The 13,016-nt window shown below is 46.9% G+C and overlaps 1 protein-coding gene across 2 annotated transcripts in view; it reads left to right on the top strand.

Annotated features, from left to right (window-relative positions):
• Window positions 1-13,016, top strand: part of LOC147903481 (histidine kinase 5-like) — a 113,526-nt gene that overhangs the window by 9,635 nt on the left and 90,875 nt on the right. The window lies entirely within an intron of this gene.

Genomic DNA, 13,016 nt, shown 5'->3' on the forward strand with positions numbered 1-13,016 from the left:
GAGAGGAAAGAGAGTGGGCTCGGGCATGTACAGCCATCCAGCAGTGCTGGTGTTGGAGGGGTGAAGGGGAGTTCGGGTGGACTTTTTGTGTACAGATGCTGTGTGTGTGGGGGGGGGGGATCATGAGGGGGTATGGGAGGTTGCCTTGCAAAGAAGGGGGACAGGAGAGGATAGTGAGAGGGGTGGAAGGTTGGGTTGTAGAGAAGGGGGCGGCAAGAGAGCATGGTGAGGGAACTAGGAAAGGCTTGTCTGCAGACAAGGGGGGAAGGGGCAAAGAGTATGGTGGTAGGTTTGGGAAGCTGCTCTGTAGAGCAGAGGGGGCTGGAGAGTATGGTGATGCAACTAGGAAAGGCTTGCCTGCAAACAAGGGGGAAAAAAGGGGGGTGGGGGGCGCTTGCAAAGAGTATGGCTAGGGGTTTGGGAAGTTGGTCTGGAAAGCAGAGGGGTAGGAGAGTATGGCGAGGGGGGCGGCTTCAGCATCTTGCCCTCCATTGTAGCCAAATAAACATTTCCACTCAAAAATAATCTTTGTAATGAAGAAGCGACCCGTCCCCCCACTAACAAACTTTGGCTTATGCTTCAGGGACTTGCATGAATACAATAGTACCAAGTCATCAACCTTGAATTCCCGATGTCGCAAGTTCTGGTCTTTCAGGCTTTTTGTCTATGCTGCCTTACTTGTTGGGCAAAGCAAGATTTTCTTTGGTGCTCTTCCAATTCTCACAGCGGTTCCATGGTACATGCTTCTGTTAGATGTGACATCTCTCGTATCACTGAGTGTGGGCAGTGGTTATGGGTCTGCTCGCCCATGTGAGGGAGAGTGAGGGCCTTGTTTGTGGGTTTACCCGCCCAGGACAGGTAGAGCTGGATCACCATGATGGCTGCTCAGCCCAGAATGCATATGGAGGTGTACAGAGCCCATACCAGGCCGCCATCTGTCCGCAACTGCTGCGGACATATCTAGGGAGCTCTAGGGTCCTTTGTGCTTGCCCTGGGCCTGCTATAGGGCTGCCACCAGGTCGCAGTCATTGTGGTGCCTTGGTTGGGGGGATACCCAGGCCCCTGGTCGGCCATCTCAGGCCCCCTCTAGTTGGGTGGTTGGGGCAGGGGGTGACCCTATATATAGGGCCCCCTCCCTCATTGTTTTCCATCTGAGTGTACAACAACTGATCCACTTGGAGTTGAGGTTTTACCCCAGCAGTAGAGGGCTTTTCTCCTGAGATCCTGGTGCAAGTCTCTCTTGTCTTCTCTGGTTTTGTGCTATCGCTGCCCCACCCCTGACGAGGGGGGATAGAGTGGACCACAGTCCTGACATTGGAGCATATTTCACTCTGTATTCAGATGACATATTATCTGATGATGATAATGATGATAGTGACATGGAGATGACTATTAATCTGATATGACTATGTAGCATTTATCTTTTGTTTTCTGCATGGATGCTCGTTAGTAGCTCCACCATTGCAGCTTGCTTGTATCAGGTTTCTCAGTCTCATAGACCGATTGGTCTTCCAAAGACTTAAATAAACTTTCTTTCTTTCTTTCTTTCTTTCTTTCTGTTTTCCAGTTCAGTCTTGTGAGTAGTTTGCTCTCTTTCGCTCCATGTTGCTCAGTTCCACTGCACTTCTCACATGGTATCAAAGCCAAAGGTTGGCTAAGAAGACCTGTGCTGTGGAGAGGACTTGGAACCAGCAAGCTACAAGGCCTTTTGGAGTTGTTCGAAGAGGAGAATAAGAAGGTATGGGCTGTCTTTTGGAGTATAGAGCAGGGCATCTACTTTCAAGGGTGTTTCAGATCGGAGTGGTGGTTTGTGTGAAGGCCAAACTGACGGAGTTTGAAGGAAGAAGTTTCTTCAAGCCTCCCTGCCTTGTCTTTAGCTCTCCCTCCCTCCTTTTCTTCCTTCATACCCCTTTCTCTTACCCTGACCCCCGACTTTCTCCGTTCTTTCCACCTCAGTCCAAATGGCTTCCCTGGTGGAAACGGCAAAATAAGGTGAAGATTCCAGTGTTACCCACGTTCCTTGTAGATCATCAACTGGACGGGAACAACTATGGTGTTTGGTGTGTCATGATGGAGTCCCTATTGCAATCCTATGACTCAACAGACTTCATTCAGGTAGATGTCAAATGGCCAGATCCCCTTGATGAGAGCTTAAGTATCCTAGATCAGAAAGAGGACGAGAATTTGGCTTTGCTCTGGGATAGAGTCATCGTAAGGGTACGTTCTTTCATTTTTTTGAACTGTACTCCTCAGATTATAAATCATGTAAAGCACATGACGGCAGCCAAAAGTATTTGGGAGCACTTGGCATCCTTATATAATAGGGCTTCCCTTTCCCTCATGAAGAGGGTTTTTCTCGAAGTTGAGATGCCGTTATTGGATCCTGCGAAGTCTTCATCGATGCGGGAGCATATCAATAAGCTTCAGGAACTTCAACAAGAGATTCTTCAAGGCGGGATGGAAATTCCCTCTAAGGATATGGCCATTACCTTGCTCTCTCACTTGACTTTTCAATACTCTTCCTTCTATTCATCATTAATCAACTAGTGGCAGGATGAGCACTTTGGCCTAGGAAGAATTGGTGCCAATGGTGCTACATCAAGAGGACAGGTTTCAGAGTTCCCCCCATGGTGGTGGCTCCGATGCTCTAGCAGCTCCGCAGCCGGGAAAGAATCAGGTCGCTGGACCCCTAATACGAGGACAGAAGCAGAGAAGGAAGCACTAAAGGCGGAGCGCTCATGCAATCATTGTGGCCAAAAAGGCCATTACTGGAGGAAATGCCCTCTATGGACCAACAACACGGGTACGGGTTCCTCCTCTGCTGCCATAACTCATGCCTTTGTTTACATTGAAATTATTGATTCTCTGGCTTCCTTTGTTGGAGAGGGGGTAGTGGCTCTTCCAGCCAAAGATTCTGGGACTTGGATCATCGAGAGCGGGGCATCTAGTAATATGAGTCCCTCTCCATCCACAGACTCAAGGATTTTGTGATTTTTGTGGAGATGTCTGTATCGGCGATAGTTTTTCATCAAAGGACGTGATGAAGGCAGTCTCGACATAATCCTCAATGACAAAGGAGGGATGCACTCTTCCAAGGTACTATTCGTTCCCTCTTTGGGCTTTAATTTGATGTCTGTTTATGAGACCTATTGTCTAGTTACCACTGTTCTGCTTGATGAACACTTTATGGAGGTCATGGATAAAGCTATGGGTCTAGTTGTTCAGACTGGTATGTGAATCATGGGATTTATACCTTGTCCGTGCTTTCCTCGATCACGTCTTGACCTCTGGCATTTTTTCGTTTTGGTCACTTGAATGTCCAAGCACTACGTCGCGCTGCCCAAGAACAAATGGTCCCTGGTCTACCTGATGTGGGTAGTAAGCATGGCCAATGCCGTTCTTGTATTTGAGGGAAGCAACACCAAAAGTGTTTCCGAAGCAGGCATCACGACGGGCTTCTCTTCCTCTGGAGTTGGTCCATGCAGACCTTTGTGGACCTATGATCGTTCCCAGCCTTAGTGGATGATTTTAGCAGGTTCATGTGGATCTACTGTCTAGCTCAGAAGTCTCTGGCTTACTTCCACTTTCAGGAATGGTGTGTTCTTGTTGAAAATGAATCAGACTTCCATGTTAAAGCTGACAATGGAGGAGAATTCTCTCCCATCCCTTTGAAGAATTCTGTGTGACAAACGGCATTCATGAGAATTTGCAAATACTAGCATTGCCTTAGAAGCAGGTGTTGTTGAGCGGAAGAATCAAATGTCTTGGACCATGCTCGCTCATCGGGAGGTTCCTCAGTTTCTTTGGGCCGAGGCCACTGTCACAGCAGTGCATATTCTTAACCCTTTGCCGACGTCTGTTGTTCCTAAAGCTACTCCATTTGAGGCTTCTTTTGGGATGAAACCAAATGTATCTTATTTCGGTGTGTCGAGGTGTGATGCCTTTGTTCACATTCCCAAGAAATAGAGGGGGAAGTTGGACGTAAGTCCACCCAGACGATATTTGTGGGATACAATTCTGCGTCAACAGGCTACAAGCTGTATGACCCTTCCAGGTGGGAGATTATTTTCAACAGGGATGCTATCTTTGATGAACAGATTCCCTCTCCTATGAGTGATGCAGAACCCCCTCTTATCACAGAGCCAGTTGATGATGGTAGTGGTGATGATCCTATTCCTGAACCTCCTCAGGCATCAGCAGCTGTTCTAGATCTGTAGACCGTGAGAAGTGAAGCAGACAGTGATCCAGATGATTCCCCACCTCCTCAGGTAGCAGGGGAAAGTTCAAGGTCCGGCTCTTAGGAAGTACCACAATGGCTGATTCAAACTCTTTGTGACTCAAGTGCCACAGATATCCCTTCTTCATGGCTTCGAGAAGAGGACGGTCCACATAGATCCCACCGGAATAAGGAAAAAGTTCTGGAGACTGGAGGTAGTTCAGCTCCAGGTTAATTACTCCTTGATGTCTTGCATTCTCAAAGACAAGGAACCCTCGACTGTCGAGGAAGCACTCTCCTAGACACATTGGAAGCATGCCATGGAAATAGAGTTGGACTCTAGTGAAAGAAGATGGGACCTGGGAGTATTACCTCGACCCAATTGCCGTTCAGTCACTGGTGTCAAATGGGTCTACAAAACCAAATATGCATCTGATGGTACTGTGGATAAACATAAAGCCCAACTTGTGGCCAAAGGATACTCACAACGACCTACTCTCCGGACAGTATTGGCAGTTGCTGCTCATGAGCAGTGGCCCATTTACCAGATGGATGTTAAATCTTCCTTTCTCAATGGAGATTTAAAGGAGGAGATCTATGTGGAACAACCTCATGGGTTTACCAAGGCAGCAAGGATGGTTTACCGGTTAAGGAAAGCACTGTATGGGCTTGAGCAAGCTCCTCACGCTTGAAACTAGAAAATAGATGATTTTTTTTGTACGGAAGCATTTCCGGAGGTCCCGAGCTGATCCCAATCTGTACATCTTCTGTTAAGATGGTCTTCTTCCCTCATCATATGTTGATGATCTGCTCATCACAGGTAGCCATGTTCCCAGATCTCCGAGACAAAGGCTGCTCTTTCTTAGGTCTTTGAGATGACTGATCTCGGGCTCATGCACTTCTTTTTGGGGTTGGAGATCTTGCACGGTCCGGAAGGCTACTTTGTGTCACAAAAACGGTATACTGAGGAGCTTCTGGGGGCCTTTTAGATGACAAAGTGTCATGCCATCTCATCACCCATGGACCCCAGTACCAAATTGTCCAAGTATGACGCTAGTGAACCTGTGGATGCAAGCAAACATCGCCAGTCGATCGGATCAATGATCTAGCTCCTCAATACCAGATTGGATGTGTGTTACTCCGTTGGCCTACTAACTCATTGATGCAGACACCTAAGAAGACCCACTGGGATGCTGGCATGCAGATCCTTTGATATCTTCAAGGTTCTCGCAATCGAGGGTTATTCTATCAGTCAGGGCAGCAGTCTAGGATCCAGCTACTAGGCTGGAGTGATTCAGACTGGGGAGGAGAGTTAGACACTTGTTGTTCAACCAATGGGGATTGTTTACTCTCGGCTCAGCAGCTACCACTTGGAGCAGTAAAAGGCAACCCACTGTAGCCTTGTCTTTCACCGAGGCTGAGTATCGTGCTCCTTGTTTTGCTACTTGTGAGGCAGTTTGGCTCCGCCGGTTACTAGGGGAGATTGGCTCCTGCAGACATCCCCGACAATTATCCACAGTGACAACCAAAGCTGCATTGCACTTGCTCGAAACCCGGTGCTCCATGCTCAAACCAAGCATATTAAGATCTAGTGCCAATATGTCCGAGAGAGGTGTTTGCTGACGTAATCCAGCTTACCTACTGCAACAAGGCGGACCTCTTCACCAAGCCCTTGGCACAACAGCTGCTTGGCAGCCATTGCAGCTCACTCAGGATGGTCCATGATCCAGGAGCTGAGAGGGGGTGTTAGAGGTGACATCTCCTGTATCACTGAGTGAGGGCCTTGGTTGTGGGTCTGCCCACCCATGTGAGGGAGAGTGATGTCCTTGTTTGTGGGTTTGTCCGCCCAGGAGAGGTAGAGGGGGATCACCACGATGGCTGCTCAGCCTAGCATGAATATATGGAGATGTACGGAGCAGATGGGGGGGTATATGGAGCCTGTACCAAGCCACCACCTGTCTGCATTGTGCAACTGCTGTGGACCTATCCAGTGAGCTGCGGGGTCCTTTGTTCCTGCCCCGGGCCTGCTATAGGGCTGCCACCAGGTTGCATTCATTGCGTCTAGGTGGGGCCTTGGTTGGAGGATACCAGGCTAGGTTGCCTTTGTTTGGGGGGAAACATAGCATCGACACTTTTTGGTTTTAATTATAATAACGATGGAATAGCATTAGATCCACCGAATGTCGCTTACGGAGCTGGGTGCACATGTATGCTATCTCTGGCTACAAGCTGAATTTTTAATTCAGCCAACTGTTGCTCATCGTTGGCATGTTCTGACAACACTAAGGTGTGTTGTTCCTGCGACAATGTCAATGCCTACTGCAGCCAAGTGTGTTGTCTCATGACGGTGCTGCATTTCTCTCTTTTTTGTGTCCTAGGCATACTTTTGGGTGTCCATTTGCTGCTAGATTTCAGCCTTTGCAGTTTTCCAGCCCTCTTCCTTGCATATAGACATTGCTGCCATGTCTTCCCCTGATCTTGAGAGACCTGTAACTGATGTTTATGCTCTTTGAAATCCATCTATGCTAGTTTTGGGAAAGCATGTGCTGCATGTGACTTGTGGAGTTGAAGAGAGCCGTGCCTAATTGTGCAGAAGTGTCATCCATCACACTTTGTGCCATGGGCATGGACTCTTGGCCCATGCATATCGGTCACTGTAGCTGATCCTATAGGTCATCTCGATGAGCTTGCCATGTTTGTTAATCACTGCTACTATGTGGTAAGGTAAAGGTGGCAGCCCTAGTTGTGCGGGGCCAGCTTCAAGGGGCTTTTGCAGGGGGGTGGTGAAAATATTATCCAAGGTCTCCAAATACACATCTCCAAATACACACTAGAGATCTAATGTGAGAAAGGAGGTGTTGATAATCTTGATTTTGTATGCATGTCTATGCAACATTGGAGAATGATTGGCCAGATGAAGAAGCTAGGTAATGCACCAGCATGTCCTTCTCATGAAATGCGGGACACTTAGCTAGAAGGGGAAATGATCCTCCCTCAAAAATTGTTTTCCTATGCCTTTTGTCAGGCGGTTGCCTCTTGTACCATGTGAACCTGTGAAATCTCTACTGCCACTGTGCCTTACTTGAGGTGTCACCCGTGACTCTACAAGAACCTATAACTAGGGACTGCCTTAGGGACAGCTTGGGGGCTGCTGCATGTCCCCGAGTTGAATCATATTAAAAGAGCCTAAACAAAAGTAGATGGCAATATGTTGGCTCTTTGTGGCTGCGTAAGGGAATCAGAGTCAGAACTCACGTACAAACCTGAATTCTGGTTGGATAAAGGATTGTTAACCTGATTAATAGGCCGCATGATGGTTTGCAAAGACGAAGGAGTCTGCGCAACCATATGTGGATAGGCAATATGGACTTGTGGAATTTGAGTATGTGTATGAGTGTTTGTCAGGGCAGCAATCTTGCGCCGGAATGTGTGTTGCAAAATTGCAGTGAAATTTGGGGCTTTTATAGATTTGTCCTCATTTGGCATATTTGCCCTCTCCAAATTTGGGGCTTTTGCCAGGTTTGCTGATTTTTGCAGTGGCCTTGCCTAGTGCAAGTGAGATTTGGGGCTTTTGAGGCTTATTTGCTCAGATGTGCAGTGACATTGGCTTATTTCGTAACATTTTGAGGATATTTCAGATTTTTGCTTTTTTTGGAACATTTTCCCTCTTCAGAAATTGGGGCTTTTGCCAAGATTGCCTGGTAAGACATTGTCCTCTCAATTTTACACACAGCTTGCAAGAATTCAGGGCTTTTTCTCCTGTTATCTTGCATTGGCTCTCGTGCTTTTGGGACATCAATGGGAGCATATTTGTGCTTACATTGGGGCAAAATTGTGCAGCACTTTTGTAGGACAGCCCTTTGCAGGGGGTGTTTTCTTGGATAGATTTTGGCAAGAGAGATTATTGACAGTATTTGGGAGACAGCCTTCTGCATTTTTTGCTGAGTGTTTGAGTAGCCCTTTGTGGCATTTACAGTTGTGGAGCATTGCTGTTTTAAGTTGACATTTGCAGAGTTGCAGTTCACTCTTGAGCAGCCAGCTCATTGCATTGTAGCCTTGAGGCTTTGACATTTGCAGGGCACTTAACTTTTGGGAATTTTCATTTGCAATAGCAAACCATGAGTCATTTGGAATGCTTGCTGCTGAGGACAGACTTGATGGTACAACTATCCCATGTGGTCGTAGTTGGTGCGCTACCTGCTGGTATCTAGGAACTTTTGGGGAATTGAATTTGGATGAGAGACTAGAGCTGTCTCTCCAGCAGAGGCACCTGCTGTCACCACAGCCACTACAAGTGTTACGGCTACCACTGCCACTGCTCCCGCAGAGCTTGCCGCAGGGCTTCCCACACTGAACACATTCGTTGGGATCAGAGAGATGCACAGGCACATGTAGTGTGATTGCTATGAATAGCAAAAGGGAGGTTATACCTCACATTTAGTCTTGCAAGATAGCCAAGGCTGTGTGGGATATTTTTGCCAATCTCTATTAGATTCGGAATGAGGCCAGGGTTGCTTATTGGCGCAGGCACCCTGATGGTGTTAAGATGAACGAAGGGGACAGCATGGATGCCTACCTCACGCATATTAATGATTATAGAGAGCAGCTCATCAATGTTGATCAGATTCTCCTAGTACGACAATTGATGGGCTCCTTGGCTCATACCAGGGATTTGCTACGACATTGAGGCTAAGCCATGGGTAACCCCAACTACTATTCTTTCGATCAGCTTGTTTCCCTACTCCTGCAGAGGAGCAGAGGTGTCAAAATAGAAACAAGACTGCCTTTACTCATGCGGATCAGGTCTGGTCACAAGGGCAAAGGCAAAGGGGCAAAAAATTACAGCCATCCCAAACCTATCTTGCACCTCATCATCTTCTTCTCCTGTTGGTGGGGGAAGAAGAGGAAGTGCTGTAATTTTTGCAGGAAGCCCGGCCATGACATCGCTGAATGTTGCAAGCTCATTGCTTCGAAGAAGAAAAAATAGCAAAATGGTCACACATGCTCCTGCTGCCCATGATCATCCTCATGATGGGTCAAGATGAGTGGGTGACTTGCCACTATAATCTGGAGATGTCACGGGCATCCACAAGTCTGTGGCCATGCTAGTTGGTGCCAAAGCAGGCCGCCAAGTCAATTGCCACACAAGCATCTGTACAGCCATGCAAGCAGCCTTGTGCAGTCAGCAATCAGCACACAGTCAACAAGCAGTCAATGCCACATAAAAAACGCAGGGTTGACCTTTTTGAGCAAAAGTCAACGCGTTGACTTTTTGATTGACATGGTCAATGGTACGTGTTGACCAGCTGACCAAGGTCACTGGTCGGCATTGACCAGGTCAGCCAGGCTAACCTAACAGCCTATAAAAGGGTAGCCTTTGGCCCTCATTCTTCATCCCTCAGTTTTTTTTTTTTTTTTTTTTTTTGGGGCAAAAAGAGACTTCTATTAAGCATTAAAGAAAACCGTTAGAGCAAGCTCCATACGGGATGCACCATGCAATGCATGAAAAGCTCAAGAGCCAAAAAGAAAGGATTAGGGCTGATAGTGCTACTTCAATGCAGTAGAAACCTCCGAGAAAAAGGGAGAACCCCTCCAAACTCGAAGAAATACAGTCCTCCTAGAAGAGGCTGCCTGTGAAGGGCCCTGCATGCTAGCCCATATGGCTATCAAAGTGTGAACCGTCTCACTCCAAATACCCGTGAACACTTGTGATGGGTGTATCTGGGTGCCATCCAAGGCCTCTGTGCATCTTGCTCTCCAAATGTGCCTAGAGGAAATGCTAGCCAAAATCTCCCAAGAGGTGTCCACTGAAGCATGCAAAGCTCTGAAGGGAGTAAGTGATACGTCTTGAAGAGAGCAGGGCTCTATCACCTGCCGGCGGATCGAGAGTGCCCAAGAAGAAGGCTCACCCTCATAAAACACTTGGGGCCCAGTAAGGGATAACCATGCCACCAAGCCCCAAGTCATGAAGAAGGGGGAAGTATGAAAAATGCTAAGTATCCGAGCAACCCCTTTCCAAATAGTCCTCACCTGACTGCAGTCCCAAAGGCAATGTCGCACTGACTTCTCTGCAGAATGACAACGAGGGCAAGTGGGATCAGCCCCAAATCGTGATCTCCACAGGTTCACTGCAATCCCTCCATGAATAGAAAGCGAAAAGAAAAGAGTGATCTTTCTATTTTTGAGGGATTTCCAGAGCCTCCTCCAGAAATTCCTATGCAAATTTGCGGTGATGAAGAAGCTGTCCCAATGGCGGGCTCTGGAGGGAATCCAACCCCTAGTGGTCAGCTGAAATCTCCTGGCATTACCAACCGTGAAACGAAAGAAGGGAATCCCCCTCTCTCAGTGCCCATGATCTATCCACTCCCACTCTCCTGGGTCCCACTGTAAGCACCTGATAGGTGCGCCTCCATATAACCACAACCTCCAGGATCCTAGGGCCAAGAGCAGAGGGTTGGGGTCTAAGTACCACTGCAAGTCCGCTCCATGGTCCACAAAATCAGCAATCCTGACAGGCTGAAAGGCAACCTCTAGAAGAATATCATCCGTGGATCTAGAGAGTATACCTCCAACTCCAATGTCAAAGACCAGTGCATCTTCCTCGAGACCTCGAAGAGCGATCACCTGTCCTCGAAAAAGCTCCCATCCAAGTGGTGGAAGTAATAGGCATCTTAACTGTACATTCCACCGGGATGGCTGCATCTATCTGCTGAATCCTGCGTGCTACCCCTCTGAGGTGACTCACGGACTGTAATCTCTGATCCTCAGGTAGCCTGATAAAAGCCTTCCAAGTGCCTACTGTGTAGGCGGGGCCTCTCTCCCATCTAGACCACTGCATGTAATGGGAAGTGCCCAGTGGTCTACCATGCTCATCAAGTATACTATCGTTCCAAATGATGGGCTGCCTATCAATCTCTTTGAGGGTAGAGGGCGGAACCCTTCGAAGCGTGTTCCTGAAGCTCCCCCAAGCTTTCAGGATGGTAGTCATGAGAGGAGAGGCAGGAGATTTAAGAGAGACAGAAGTAAAAATCCAGTGAGGGCTGTCCACCCAATCATCTCCTAAGGTAGGTGTGCAAGCCTGAATGTGTCCAAAAAAGAAATCCTTCCAAGGTTCCTGCCCAGGCATGAGTCCCCTCACCACCACCTTACAAAGCAATGTCCTGCACTGCAAGTCCGGGTCAATGATATTAAGGCCCCCTTCACATGTAGAGAGAATAACGATCTCCCAGGCCACCCTCGCTGCAACATCTGTCGTGCCATCAAGTCCACTCCATAAAAAATTCCCGACTAGTCTAATGAGCTAAGTGTGCAATCCCTAGACCGGCACCAGCAAGAACACACAAACCAGGCGGTGGCCAAAAGAACCTGGTTCACTACCACAACTCTAGATGCAAGGTCGAGTTTGGCTGAGCTCCAAAAAAGAAGCTTTTTTCTTATACTTTCTAGTATTGGGGCAAACTGTTGTGCTGGAGAGATGCCCAATCCTACCTTGCATCCCAAATAACTGACAGGAACACCCCTTTGAATCCAGGAAAAGCCAATGTCAACTCCCCAGTCTGGAGTGTCCTCATCACTGATCCAAAAGCCAAAGGATTTATGCCAGTTAATGTGTGCCCGTGCAGCTGAGCAAAAGATATCCAAGGCTGTCTGGAAAGAATCAAGTGACTGCGAAGAGGCCTCAATTAAAATAGCAGTGTCATCAGCCAACTCACAGTCAAGAAGCTCCTGCTCCTGTCTCAAGGGCAATCTCAGCCCATAAAGCTCAGCCTGAGATCTAAGGAAGATACTCATAGCTTCTGCCACAAAAAGAAAGAGGAAGGGGCCTAAAGGGCATCCCTGACGAAGAGGATTACCAAAAAGCGAGCAAGGAAAAGTGAGCGAACAAAAAAAAGCGAGTAAGAAAAAGTGAGCGAGCAAAAAAAAACAATCAAAACAAAACAATAATAGATTGATAAATCATTATTTTAGCAACAACTGTCTAAGCTCTTCAAAAGTCCATGAGAGAGTTGGACCTATGTCATTGCCAAGGCATCATTAGTTAAGACGCACCCTATCTTCGCTCACTTTTACTCATTCAATTTTTTGTAATCCTCCATAATCAAGGTCTCTCTCTCCATCAACATAACTGAGATCACCAATGAAATCTTCCACACAAGTCAAAAGTTTTATAGGACTTCTTGAATGGAATAGTCCACATTACATGCATGTGCAAATGGTTGGTTTTTGAAACTCTATTTACTCTTGGAACAAAACCCATGTTTTTTTGTTTGCAAAAAACCCTCCCTAATGAATCACTCTTACATCCCATCAATCCAAAAAAATCTAAAGAGTAAGTATATCCCTTTCTTTAAAATGAATTAAATTCCAAAACAAATCAATCTTTGCTTATAGAAATCAATGGTAGAAGCCAAAATAGACAACATATTGACATGGTCCCTATTAGGTAAACCTTCCTCAAGAAATCGGCTAATTGTTTATTAAATTCACATTCTGATGCATGAAGTTTTACTAAATGGTGCAAAAGGTGTCATGATAATCATCTAAGTCATGCCTTGCCATTTGTTTTAATAAGTAACATGACCCATTTGGAGTTGTAAATCAAAAGATACAGGACGTCGAAATTCTCACCTTTTGGGCCAAAAGAGGGAGCGCGTTAACGTGCTACCTGTTTTCATGCATCAGAATGTGAATTTAATGTAATTTTTGCTAGTTTGTTGCACCAAATTTAGAGCAAGGCCGCTCGTAATAGGAGCATGTTAGAACTCTATTTATATATTGGGGCAAAAAAATCAAATGTTTT

Source organism: Dipteris shenzhenensis, chromosome 3 (genome assembly GCF_047967505.1).
Source record: "Dipteris shenzhenensis isolate YYH24624 ecotype China chromosome 3, Dip_SZ_1.0, whole genome shotgun sequence".
NCBI lineage: Eukaryota > Viridiplantae > Streptophyta > Polypodiopsida > Gleicheniales > Dipteridaceae > Dipteris > Dipteris shenzhenensis.